The sequence below is a fragment of the Mus musculus genome, chromosome 6 (genome assembly GCF_000001635.26).
Source record: "Mus musculus strain C57BL/6J chromosome 6, GRCm38.p6 C57BL/6J".
Classification (NCBI taxonomy): domain Eukaryota; kingdom Metazoa; phylum Chordata; class Mammalia; order Rodentia; family Muridae; genus Mus; species Mus musculus.
Genome location: NC_000072.6, coordinates 73,215,782 through 73,226,763, shown reverse-complemented (window position 1 = coordinate 73,226,763; position 10,982 = coordinate 73,215,782). Strand labels below are relative to the sequence as shown.

The 10,982-nt window shown below is 45.0% G+C and overlaps 1 protein-coding gene and 1 long non-coding RNA gene across 7 annotated transcripts in view; one reads left to right on the top strand and one right to left on the bottom strand.

The window, feature by feature from the left end:
* Positions 1 to 929: 929 nt before the first annotated feature.
* On the bottom strand, positions 930 to 3,967 carry Gm40377. 3 transcript variants are annotated; one of them, XR_869180.3, is made up of 3 exons: positions 3,662 to 3,967; positions 2,534 to 2,611; positions 930 to 1,033 (listed from the first exon to the last, which is right to left on the bottom strand). It is a non-coding gene; the product is annotated as a predicted gene, 40377 (long non-coding RNA). The 3 variants fall into 3 exon arrangements; XR_869181.3 differs by lacking the exon at positions 930 to 1,033 and adding an exon at positions 1,792 to 1,890 and having other exon boundaries at positions 2,534 to 2,698; XR_869179.3 differs by lacking the exon at positions 930 to 1,033 and adding an exon at positions 1,792 to 1,890.
* A 569-nt stretch (positions 3,968 to 4,536) lies between these two features.
* Dnah6 (dynein, axonemal, heavy chain 6) overlaps positions 4,537 to 10,982 on the top strand; it is a 204,625-nt gene continuing 198,179 nt past the window's right edge. Inside the window, exon 1 of one of the 4 annotated variants that reach the window (XR_377473.4) lies at positions 4,537 to 5,205. The gene's annotated coding sequence lies outside the window, so the exon portion shown is untranslated. The remainder of the gene's footprint in view (positions 5,206 to 10,982) is intronic. The other 3 variants (XM_006506302.4, XR_003956215.1, NM_001164669.1) reach the window with 3 other exon arrangements.

Below are 10,982 nucleotides of genomic sequence, written 5' to 3'. Positions count from 1 at the left end.
ACTGTGTGTGTGAGTGTGAGTGTGAGTGTGAGTGCATGTGCATGCCACGGGTGGTGTTCCTTAGGCCCTGTTCACCTTGGAGGTCTCTAGTTGGCCTGAGGCTCACTGATTAAGCTGGGGTGGCTGACTAGAGAGCCCCAAGAATCTGCCTGCCTCTGCTTCCCCAACACGAGCGTTACCAGGGTCCCACGTGTGGATTCTAGGCAGCAAACTCAAGTCTTGTTCATGCTTGCAAGGTAAGCACATTACCAGCTGAGATACCACCGGAGCCTCCTAGCCTTTTTCTTTTTTAAAAAGTGCTTTTAGTAATGGTGTCTACTTGTAATTTCTGTTGCGGTAAGTAATGAAATCCTTGGGGAAAGACTACGTGTCTCTCTGACAACTGGGACGATAGACTGTTCCATTTCACAGGTCAAGTAACCCGAGAGAAAAAAACCCACAGGCAGAATGAGAGATTATGGCTACCAAAGAAGGGGAACGTGGGCTGCATCTCTGATGCTGTGGTGGCATATTCTATGTCATTTATTTATGTATTTGCTTATTTATCTGCCTGTGTAACTCTGGATGTCCAGGAACTCACCTTATAGACCAGGCTGTCTCCTGAGTGCTGGGGCTAAATGTCTGTGCCACCGTGCCTGGCTGGCATCTTTTAGTGTTAATAGCAAACAATAGCTGGGCAGGTGCAGTGATCAACAGTGGTCCACACAGTACAGAACACTGCTTCTCTCACAGGTTACTTCTACTCCCCGAGCCTCTTTACAATCTAGCTGTCTTTGGCTAGAATCTGTTTTCTAGTCACACTCTGTGGCTGGAAAAAAAAAAAAAAGGACCCAAAACAACCAAAAAAGCCCATGCAGACCAAAAGCCGCTTTAGGGAAAAACGCATTTATTTGGCTTACACTTCCTGGTCATAGTTCATCATTGAGGGAAGTCAGGGCAGGAACCCAAGCAGGAAATTGAAGCAGAAACCATGGAGGAGCACTGCCTGCTGGCTTGCTCAGGCTCATGTTTAGCTTACATAGCCTGGGACAACCTGCAAAGGGAATGGTGTCACCCACAGTGGCCTTGGCCCTTGTATACCAATTAACAATCAAAACATTCTTTCCACAGGCATGCCCACAGTCTAGTTTGATCTGGGTAGTTACTCAATTGAGACTGCCTTCTAAGATGACTGCGTCAGGTGGCTCTGCCAAGTTGACAGTTAAAACTAACTCGGACATTCTGGGTGTTTTTCAAAATCGCAATTAACTACTCAATAAGAAAGCCAGTTTGGGAGTAGGGAGAAATGAGGAAATGTTGATCAAGGGGTACTTAGGCTGTCCCTAGCTCTGAGAAATAAGGTCTGGTGTTGTGATGGTTTGTATATCCTTGGACCAGGGAGTGGCACCATCTGAAGGTGTGGCCTTGTTGGAATAGGTGTGACCTGGTTGGAATGGGTGTGTCACTGTGGGTGTGGGTATAAGATCCTCACCCTAGTTGCCTGGAAGTCAGTCTTCCACTAGCAGCCTTTGGATGAAGACATAGAACTCTCAGCTCCTCCTGTGCCATGCCTGCCTGGATACTGCCATGCTCCCACCTTGATGATAATGGACTGAACCTCTGAACCTGTTAGCCAGCCCCAATTAAATGTTGTTTTTTTATAAGACTTGCCTTGGTCATGGTGCCTGTTCACAGCAGTAAAACCCTAACTAAGACAGGTGTTTATTGCATATTTATTGTGTACAGTTTTAAAAGCTGAAAGGAAGCATGGAAAATGTTTACAGATCACAGCAGCTCCTGTCAGGACCCCAGCTGCCATACGCCATGCTCCCGGGTCATCAGCGCATAGATGTTTCTTCTTCTGCCTCTACCATGGTCAAGAAGACACAGCCAGATGTACTTGCCAGGTTTCTTAGGAGCCAACGAAATAGGATTTGAAGAGAAAGATATTGCAGCCAGTGAAGACACTGGGGAAGTGTCTAGCTGCCTGAAAGACAGTCTTCTCCTGGCAGCCTTCGGATCAAGATGCAGAACTAACTCTCAGCTCCTTCTCCAGCACCATATCTGCCTGCATGCTACCATGCATAATTGATAATGGACTAAACCTCTGAAACTGTAAGCCAGTCCCAATTAAATGTTTGCCTTTATAGGAGTTGTCTTGGTCGTGGTGTCTCTTCATATGAATACAGGTGCTAGAGAGATGGCTCTATAGTTAAGAGCACTGGTTGCTCTTCCAGGGGATCCAGGTTCGATTCCCAGCATCCACAAGGCAGCTCATCACCATCTGTAACTCCAATTCCAGAGGATCTGACATCCTCTTCTGCTCTTCAAGGGCACCAGGCAGGCATGAGGGGCACAGACATGCATGAAAGCAAAACTCTCATTCACGTAAAAGAAAATAAAAAATTAAAAAGAATACTTAATTTTCTTCAAAATAATATCAATATATCCTGCCTTTCCTCGCACTCAAATAACATGAATGGACAACACAATTTTTAGGATCATCAGTGTGGCTGGCAACTCATCTCAGAGAGTAAAGGTGTTTGTTACCTACCGAGCCTGGAAACCTGAAGTTTGACGCCAGGACCCACAGAGAAAGGAGAAAACCAGCTCTCCGATGCTGTCCATTGACCTCCACACGTGTGCCATGGCAACACACACAGCCGCAGGAAATAACAAACAAGCAGACGAATAAATAAACAAAATGTTCACTAAGTATCTTTAAAAGAAAGAAAATCCATTGGTGTTAACACATGTTTTTTATTTTAATTATATTTTTATTTAACCCAATTCACTTAAAATATTGTTAGTTCATGTAGTCGATACAAAAATTAGTGAAGTATTTTACATTATTTCCTACATTCTACGTCTTTTTGTTTGTTTTTTTGTTTTATTTGCTACTATTTGTTTTGTTTTATTTTGTTTTGTTTTGTTTTGTTTTGTTTTGTTTTGTTTTGTTGAGGCAGGATTTCTCTGTGTAGCCCTGGCTGTCCTAAAACTTGCTCTAAAGACCAGGTTGGCCTCTGCCTCTGCCTCCCAAGTTCTGGATTTAAAGGCATGCGCCATCACCACCAGGGTTCCAAGTCTTAGAGTATATTTTATCTTGTTGATTTAATTTGAAAGTATATTTTATCTTATTGATTTAGTTTGAGACAGGGTCACAAGTATCTCAGGCTAATGGAATATAATCAACACTGCCCCTAACTTCTGCATTAGCATATTACCTGCAAAGACAAGAAATAAATATCATTTAAAGTGAAGGAAAACCAGTATTTTAAAATTCTAGAAATAGAAACTCAACAACAAATTAAGCTATCCCTACCCTCCTTTAAAAAAAAAATGCCAGCACATTACACATGGTGGCAAGCTGCTTTGAACAAACTGGGAATAAACAGTAGGCCAGGGAGTCCCAGAAAATCCAAGCCAAGAGCCTGGAGGCCAATGATGTCCGGGGACGCTGCCAAATGGGGCAAAGTTGAAATTCCTGTGAGTGCTGAGAGTGGAATGTGACACCTCAGCCTACTGAGGCTTGGGCTTCTCTCTCTCTCTCTCTCTCTCTCTCTCTCTCTCTCTCTCTCCCTCCCTCCCTCCCTCCCTCCCTCCCTCCCTCCTTCTCCCCCTGCGCTTCGCCCTCCCCCACCTCTGATGGTGGTCTTGTGGAAGTTTGAGTACAAAATCCTACCTGCCCGAAGAAGCCCTCTCCAGCACACAGCGTGCAGCCTAAAGTGGAGAACTGAAGGCCTGGGAAGGGACAGCACCCCATATAAGGACATGCGCAGGAAGTCAAAAAGTGGGGAGAGAGGCTGAGAGCCTGAGGCTGTGCGGCTTCCCAAGGATCCAGGGCTGCCCTTTCAATGCTATCCATCCTGCTGCTTGGATGCCTTACTTAGCATGCCTGATGGGTCTTTCCTGTTTATCTTTCTCCTAACATCCGACCTTCGTCATTAAATAAGACCTTTGCTGCTAAATTAGTGTGCACTCATAAAATGTGTCATGTTAAATTTATGAGCTTCTAAAAAGCCAAGTTGCCAAATATATATATATATATATATATATATATATATATATGTATGTATGTATGTGTATGTATGTATGTATGTATGTATGTATATATATATATATATATGTATATATATATATATATATATATATATATAGTGTTTAAACACTCCCCAGGGCCAGTGAGATCGGTCAGCAGTCAAAGGCACCTGCTGCCAGGCGCAATGACCTGACTTTCATCCCCGGCAGCCACATAATGGAAGAACGGATCCGAACTAAATTCTCCTCTGGCTTCCACATACACACTGTAGAACCTACACACACACACACACACACACACACACACACACACACACACACAAGCACTCATGCGCGCACAAAATAAAATGTTTTGTGAAAACTGTAATGTGTTCCCTGAAAACTTCACATGACAAGAGACAAAATGTCAGCCCAATACTCAGGGCGCGTGTGAGGAGAGGTGGGGTAGATTGAGTGGTCTGTAATCTATACTCCAGCTCTGTATAATCTACTTGACGATAGGCGGGCTCAAAGGCGCACTCTGTTTTCTCGGCTTCTGTTAGCGGGTGGCTATCCAAGGCACGGTTAGAAAGCGGAGGAGAAAAAGAACGTAGTTCCAGCAGTGATCACGACATTTTGTAGGTTGAAAAGCAGCCTCTGCCAACCCGGGAAGCAGTTCCCCAAGGTAGGTGAAAGGGCTTCCATAGTTCGCCCAACCTTCGCCTGAGGCTCTTGAATCTTTCACCTCAGCATTTTAAGATGTGGGCGAACGTCAAGTCATACTCAAGCCTCTTGAGAAACAACAGATACCTACAGAAGGTTGGATTGCAGATCATGGATCGTCCAGAAACGAAGGAACACATAAAAAGACGGGACCTCCTATGCCTGCTTGCCCAAGCTGCCTGAGATTTCCATTCTAAAGCAGGAATCCTCCGGGTGGGGCCTGCTCCCTGACAACTAATGACGTCAAATACTCTGGGAACACCGATTGGCTCAATTACTTGGCGCGCTCCAGGAGAGCGAGAGCAGCTCCTCGAGACTGGCTGGCAGCGACTGACCGGCTCCTCCTTAGTGCAGTAAGCGTCCTTGGTGGCCCAGTGGTTGCTAAGCAACGGGAAACATTTTCTCCTGGGACTAGACTTCTGTTCCCAGACCAGGTATTGCTGGGCCTCTGGAGACCCTTCGGGAACGCTGCTGTTGAACCGCTTGGTGAGTCCATTGGAACTGAACTTTGGGCAGAGTCAGACACTCAGCAACCCCTCCCCAGGGATAGAAAGTCTCAGAAAAGATGGATTCAGTGATAGCTTCCTATCCCGGGGGACAGGAAAGCGAGGACTAGAGATGCTAGGCTTGCCCAAGACTACATACTGACTGTTCAAATCTAGACCTGTCCTGTTCATTAGACGCCAGGTATAAATTTACCCGGAAAGATAAGACATAGCCCTGCCTCACACAGCACCGTTATGCGTTGAAATGATAGTTTAAATATTAAGTAGAGCACATCATTAAAGTCAAGACCTTTCGTTTCTCATAGGCTTACTTGAGACGTTAAAATTGCATAAAAGACTTTTGATTTCTATTGGCACTGAGCCAGATTAAAATGTAGGCATGTCCACACCTGATTCAAGATGTTTTGTTTGTTCATTCGTTTGTTCTCTCTCTCTCTCTTTCTCTCTCTCTCTCTCTCTCTCTCTCTCTCTCTCTCTGTGTGTGTGTGTGTGTGTGTGTGTGTGTGTGTATACACCTGTGTGTGCACCTTTGCATATGAATATGGGAGGCTAGAGATTGATACTGGACTGTCTTCTTCAATTGCTTCTCCACCCTGTTTTGAAAAAACAGAGATCTCTCACCGAATCTGAAGTTTGGATAGCTTGGCTTGAAGTCCCTGAGCAGCTGCCAGCCCCTCCTTCCTGCCCCAGCCTACAGCCACCACCATAAATGCCCCCACAGAAACACTCCCCCAAGCAGCTCAACCAAAGCCACTTGTGGCCTGGAAGGCCTTCCCATCCCAAACCATGGACCCAAAGTAGGGAAAGGGGGTTGAAAAGAAAAAAAGCCACCAATCCATGGCTGGCTAGGATTCACCTGTGTGCCTCTACTCCCCTGTGCTTTGGTTACATGCAACACTTCCATGCCTTGCTTTTTACATGGGTGCTAGGGATCCGAACTCAGGTCCTTATGCTTGGTGTCTGTTTGCTGTGTATGTGTGTGTGTGTGTGTGTGTGTGTGTGTGTGTGTGTGTGTACTTGACACAAGCTAGAGTTATTTGGGAAGGACTCCCAACTGAGAAAACACCTTTGTGAAATTGGCCTAAACACTTGTCCGTCCAACATTTTCTTGGTTGATGATTGACGTGGGAAGGTGCAGTCTACCACAGGCTGTGCCACCTTTGAGTAGGTGATCATGGGTTGTATAAGAAAGCAAGCTGAGCAAGCCATGAAGAGCAAGCCACGAAGCAGTGTTCCTCAATGGCCTTTGCTTCAATTTCTGCCTTCGGTCCCTGCCCTGACTTCCCTTCAAGATGGACTACAAGCTGTAACATGAGGCAAACCCTTTCCTCCCCAAGTTGCATGTGGTCAGTGTTTTATCACAGCCATAGAAACACCAAGACACTCGTCTAACAAACAGTTTACAGATGGAGCCATCTCCCCAGACCTCTTACCTGCATCTATAAAACCAAATTCCTGGGGAAACGTTATGTGTACTGGATCTGACAAATGTAGTGCTCAACATCCTTCTCTTTATCCTTCCAAATCCAAGCAGGTGCAGGCCCAGACCAGGGCTTCTTCAAGCCAGGCAAACATCTCAGCTGTTATCCCTCTAGTCCCAGCACTCTGTGGGGAAGAACTCTGACTGGTTTTCTTTGTGGGGGGGGGGGGAATCATGTGAATTCAGTTCTCCCTGGTCCTTAATGCTCCCTCCGCTCCCTCCGTCTCCCCTCAGTTGTCTTGTCCAACCTGACCTGTTATTAGACGCGTTCTCACGACCGGCCAGGAAGAACACCACAGACCAGAATCTTCTGCGGCAAAGCTTTATTTCTTACATCTTCAGGAGCAAGCGTGTAAGAAGCAAGAGAGCAAGAAGCAAGAGAGAGAGAAAACGAAACCCCGTCCCTCTTTAAGGAGAATTCTCCTTCGCCTCGGACGTGTCACTCCCTGATTGGCTGCAGCCCATCGGCCGAGTTGACGTCACGGGGAAGGCAGAGCACAAGTAGTCATAAGATACCCTTGGCACATGCGCAGATTATTTGTTTACCACTTAGAACACAGCTGTCAGCGCCATCTTGTAACGGCGAATGTGGGCGCGGCTCCCAACATCTCCCCCTATCCTTTTAATAAGAGCAAATAGGCCACCCATATTAATGAGAGTGGAGATAGAGGTCAAATCCCCAGTGTGTAGGTAAAGGAGCCATGTACAGGATTAGCTCTTAGGCTCACAGGCTTTTACCCAGAGCAACCCTGACCTGCTCCCGTGTCGTTTTGCCTGGGGGAAGGGAACTAGGACACTGAACCTTCATGAAAGATGACATGTCTCCCTAGAATAGGCTCATATATGCCGCAGAGCCTTTCCATTGCAGTGCTTAGCCTTGCAACTCTCTCGGGCTGCTGAAGCACACTCACTCTATCCCGTGCAATGAGTCTAGCCTCATGGGATATAAGAGCTGAGTGGCCAGCGACCTATTGCCTAAGCATAGATATATCAGGGGAAGCTCCATGTTCTAGTCCTGCAAGCGCCTGGGCAATAACCACCTTGTCTCTCCTAGTTTAGGCCTTAAGCTTACAGACCAATCAAAGAAGCAACACTAATCCACAGCAAAGTGTATCTCCAAATAATATTAATCCCACCCATTTTTTAAAGAAAGAAAATGCTGAGGAGATCCAATTGGGTAATCCTTTGGTCAGGGACAGGTCCAAGCGCGTGGAGTTGACCTGAAGTCTCAATTCCCGAAGGATCTGTTCAAATTCAGCCATCCAATTCTGTAACATATACTGAAAAAGACTTTTTGACAAATTAGCTGTCCTAGTAAATTTAACATACTGAATGGAAGTAACACACAATCCCGGAAACTTTTGTTCACATCCCTGCTGAGTTATTTGTCATAATACATCTAGTTGTATCTGGACAAGATCTATGAGTTGATTAACCAGCATGAGACCTCCCTGTATCTTGACATTAGCTGAGGCCTGTTCATCTATGACTGTAGTCACTGAGGCTGACAAAGTGTTAATGGTGTCAGTTGTCTGGACCTGTCCAGACAGAGCCAAGGCTGTCTGAATTAAGGCCAAACCCAGTTCCTAGTTAGTGGTAAAAAAGCAGGAGAATACTTGAGCATTATACATCACCGTCATTGGGAGTGGAAATGTCGACATTATCCCCCAACGCTGCTCTCTCTTTATTATTGACGCCCTGGACATCACCAAGACGAGGGACATTAGTATTCCCTTGGTCAGTCTGGATTTTTCGGGTGAGTCTTTCTGGTACCCAAAATGGGTTGTCTTCATCCTGTGGGAAAACACAGACAGCTCCCCTGGATCTTATCAAGATAGGATCCGGGCCATACCATTTATTATCAAGGACATTTTTCCATTTAACCATCTCATTGGGCCTATCTGGCTCTGAACAATGACGTTCAGCCGCAGTATGGCCATGAACATCAATATTTAAAAAATTGAGTGTAAAGAGTGCCAAAGACACCGACACTCTTGGTGCTCGGGGTAAAATCTCTTCAATTCCCCTCTTCTGTTTTATAAGATAGGCTTTGAGGGTGCGATGCGCACGCTCAACAATACCCTGTCCTTGAGGGTTGTATGGAAGTCCAGTCAGGTGGGTTACGTCCATCTGACGGCAGAACTGTTGGAATTTTTGAGACGTATAAGCTGGTCCATTATCAGTCTTAAGGAGTCTGGGTTTCCCCCAAGCACTCCATGCCTCAAGACAATGTTGAATCACATGTGAGGCTTTTTCTCCGGTTAACGGAGAAGCAAACATGATGCCAGAACATGTGTCAATGGACACATGGAGATATTGAAGTTTTCCAAAGGAAGAAACATGTGTAACATCCATTTGCCAGACCTGTAGAGGTCGAATACCGCGTGGGTTAATTCCCACATGAGGAACTGGCAAGAACTCACAGCAGCTTTGACATTGAGTAACAATGTCACGGGCTTCTTTTCTTGTCAAGGAGAAACGACTGCGTAATGTTTCAGCCGTCACATGAAAATTGTTATGAAAGTTTCTTGCAGCCTCTACCGGGGATGATAGGGCAGCAGCCACCACTTTAGTGGCCTTATCTGCCAAATCATTTCCCAGAGCCATGGGGCCAGGTAGGCCTGAATGGGCTCTAACATGAGTAATATAAACAGGAGATCTTCTAGATAACAAAACTAATTGTATCTGCTGAAAAATATTGGCAACTCTACTGGAAGGCTTAATCACTCCAGCCACTTCTAAAAGATTTACTGCATTTACCACATAACAGGAATCTGACACAATATTAAGGGGTTCTAAAAAGGTTTCTAAAACTTCTAAGACCACTAAACATTCTACCACTTGAGGTGAATTTTCATTATATTGTTTGGATACCACTTTACCATTAGCCACATAGGCACCTATGCCAGTTTTTGATCCATCAGTATATACCACAATCCCATTTTTAAGTGGGTTTCTTACTGTTATTTGTGGAAACACAACAGATTGATTTTGGGCAAACTGTAAGATTGGATGTTTTGGATAATGGTTATCTATTTTTCCTGAAAAGGAGGTAACTAAAACTGCCCAATCATTAGATGCGGCTGCCAAGGTTTGAACCTGTGCAGCGGTATAAGGTACAATTAAAAGATATGGACTTTGCCCAAAGTGGGTGATTGCTGCTTTTAGGCCTTTAAGGGCAAGCTGTGCAATTGCATCAGGATACCAATCTATTATTTTAGCTGGGGATACGTTTGGATGGATCCACAACAATGGCCCATTCTGCCACAAAACTGCAGTTGGCAATTGTGCTGTCTTAAAGACACACAAACTGAAAGGCTGCGAATCCTCAATACGTTGTAATTGTGCATTCTGTAAGGCATTTTCCACTTTTTGTAAGGCCTGGTTAGCAGCTAGAGTAAGAGTCCTAGGGGAGGAGATATGAGGATCTCCTTCTAAAATACTAAACAAAGGCCTTAACTCAGCGGAAGGAATCTTTAAAAAAGGTCTAAGCCAATTAATATCTCCCAACAGCTTTTGAAAATCATTTAAGGTATGGAGGTGATCTCTTCTTATCTCTACCTTTTGGGGCACAATCTTATCTGGGGACACCACAGAGCCCAAGAATTGTCCTGTATCAGAAATTTGGACCTTTTCTGTGGCTATCTGTAAACCCCACTGACTTAAAGTTTTAAGTAGAAAAGGATATGCCTTTTGTAGCATGGCAAGGTCTTTATGGCACAGGAGGATGTCATCCATGTAAAGGAGCAAAATTAAAGAGGGGAATTGTTCCCTCACTGGCAAAAGAGCTTCTTGTACATAAAGTTGACACATAGTAGGACTATTGGACATTCCCTGTGGTAAGACCTTCCATTGATACCTCTTATCAGGTTCCATGTGATTAATAGAGGGGATGGTAAAGGCAAATCTGGGCCTATCTCTTGGACACAAAGGTATAGAAAAGAAACAATCTTTAATATCTATAATAATTAAATTCCAGCCACGTGGTAAGGCGGAAAGTACAGGGAGACCCCTCTGTACTGGGCCAAATAAGTTCATTTGCTCATTAATGGCTCTGAGGTCATGGAGCAGTCTCCACTTTCCTGACTTTTTCTTAATTACAAAAATTGGAGTATTCCAAGGTGAGGTAGAGGGTTCAATATGGCCTAGTTTTAATTGTTCCTCTACCAGTTGAATCACAGCTTCTAGTTTTTCAGAGGATAGGTGCCATTGAGGAACCCACACTGGGTCCCCTGTTTTCCATGGTATGGGTCGTGCTGCCCCAATGGCCGCTAAGG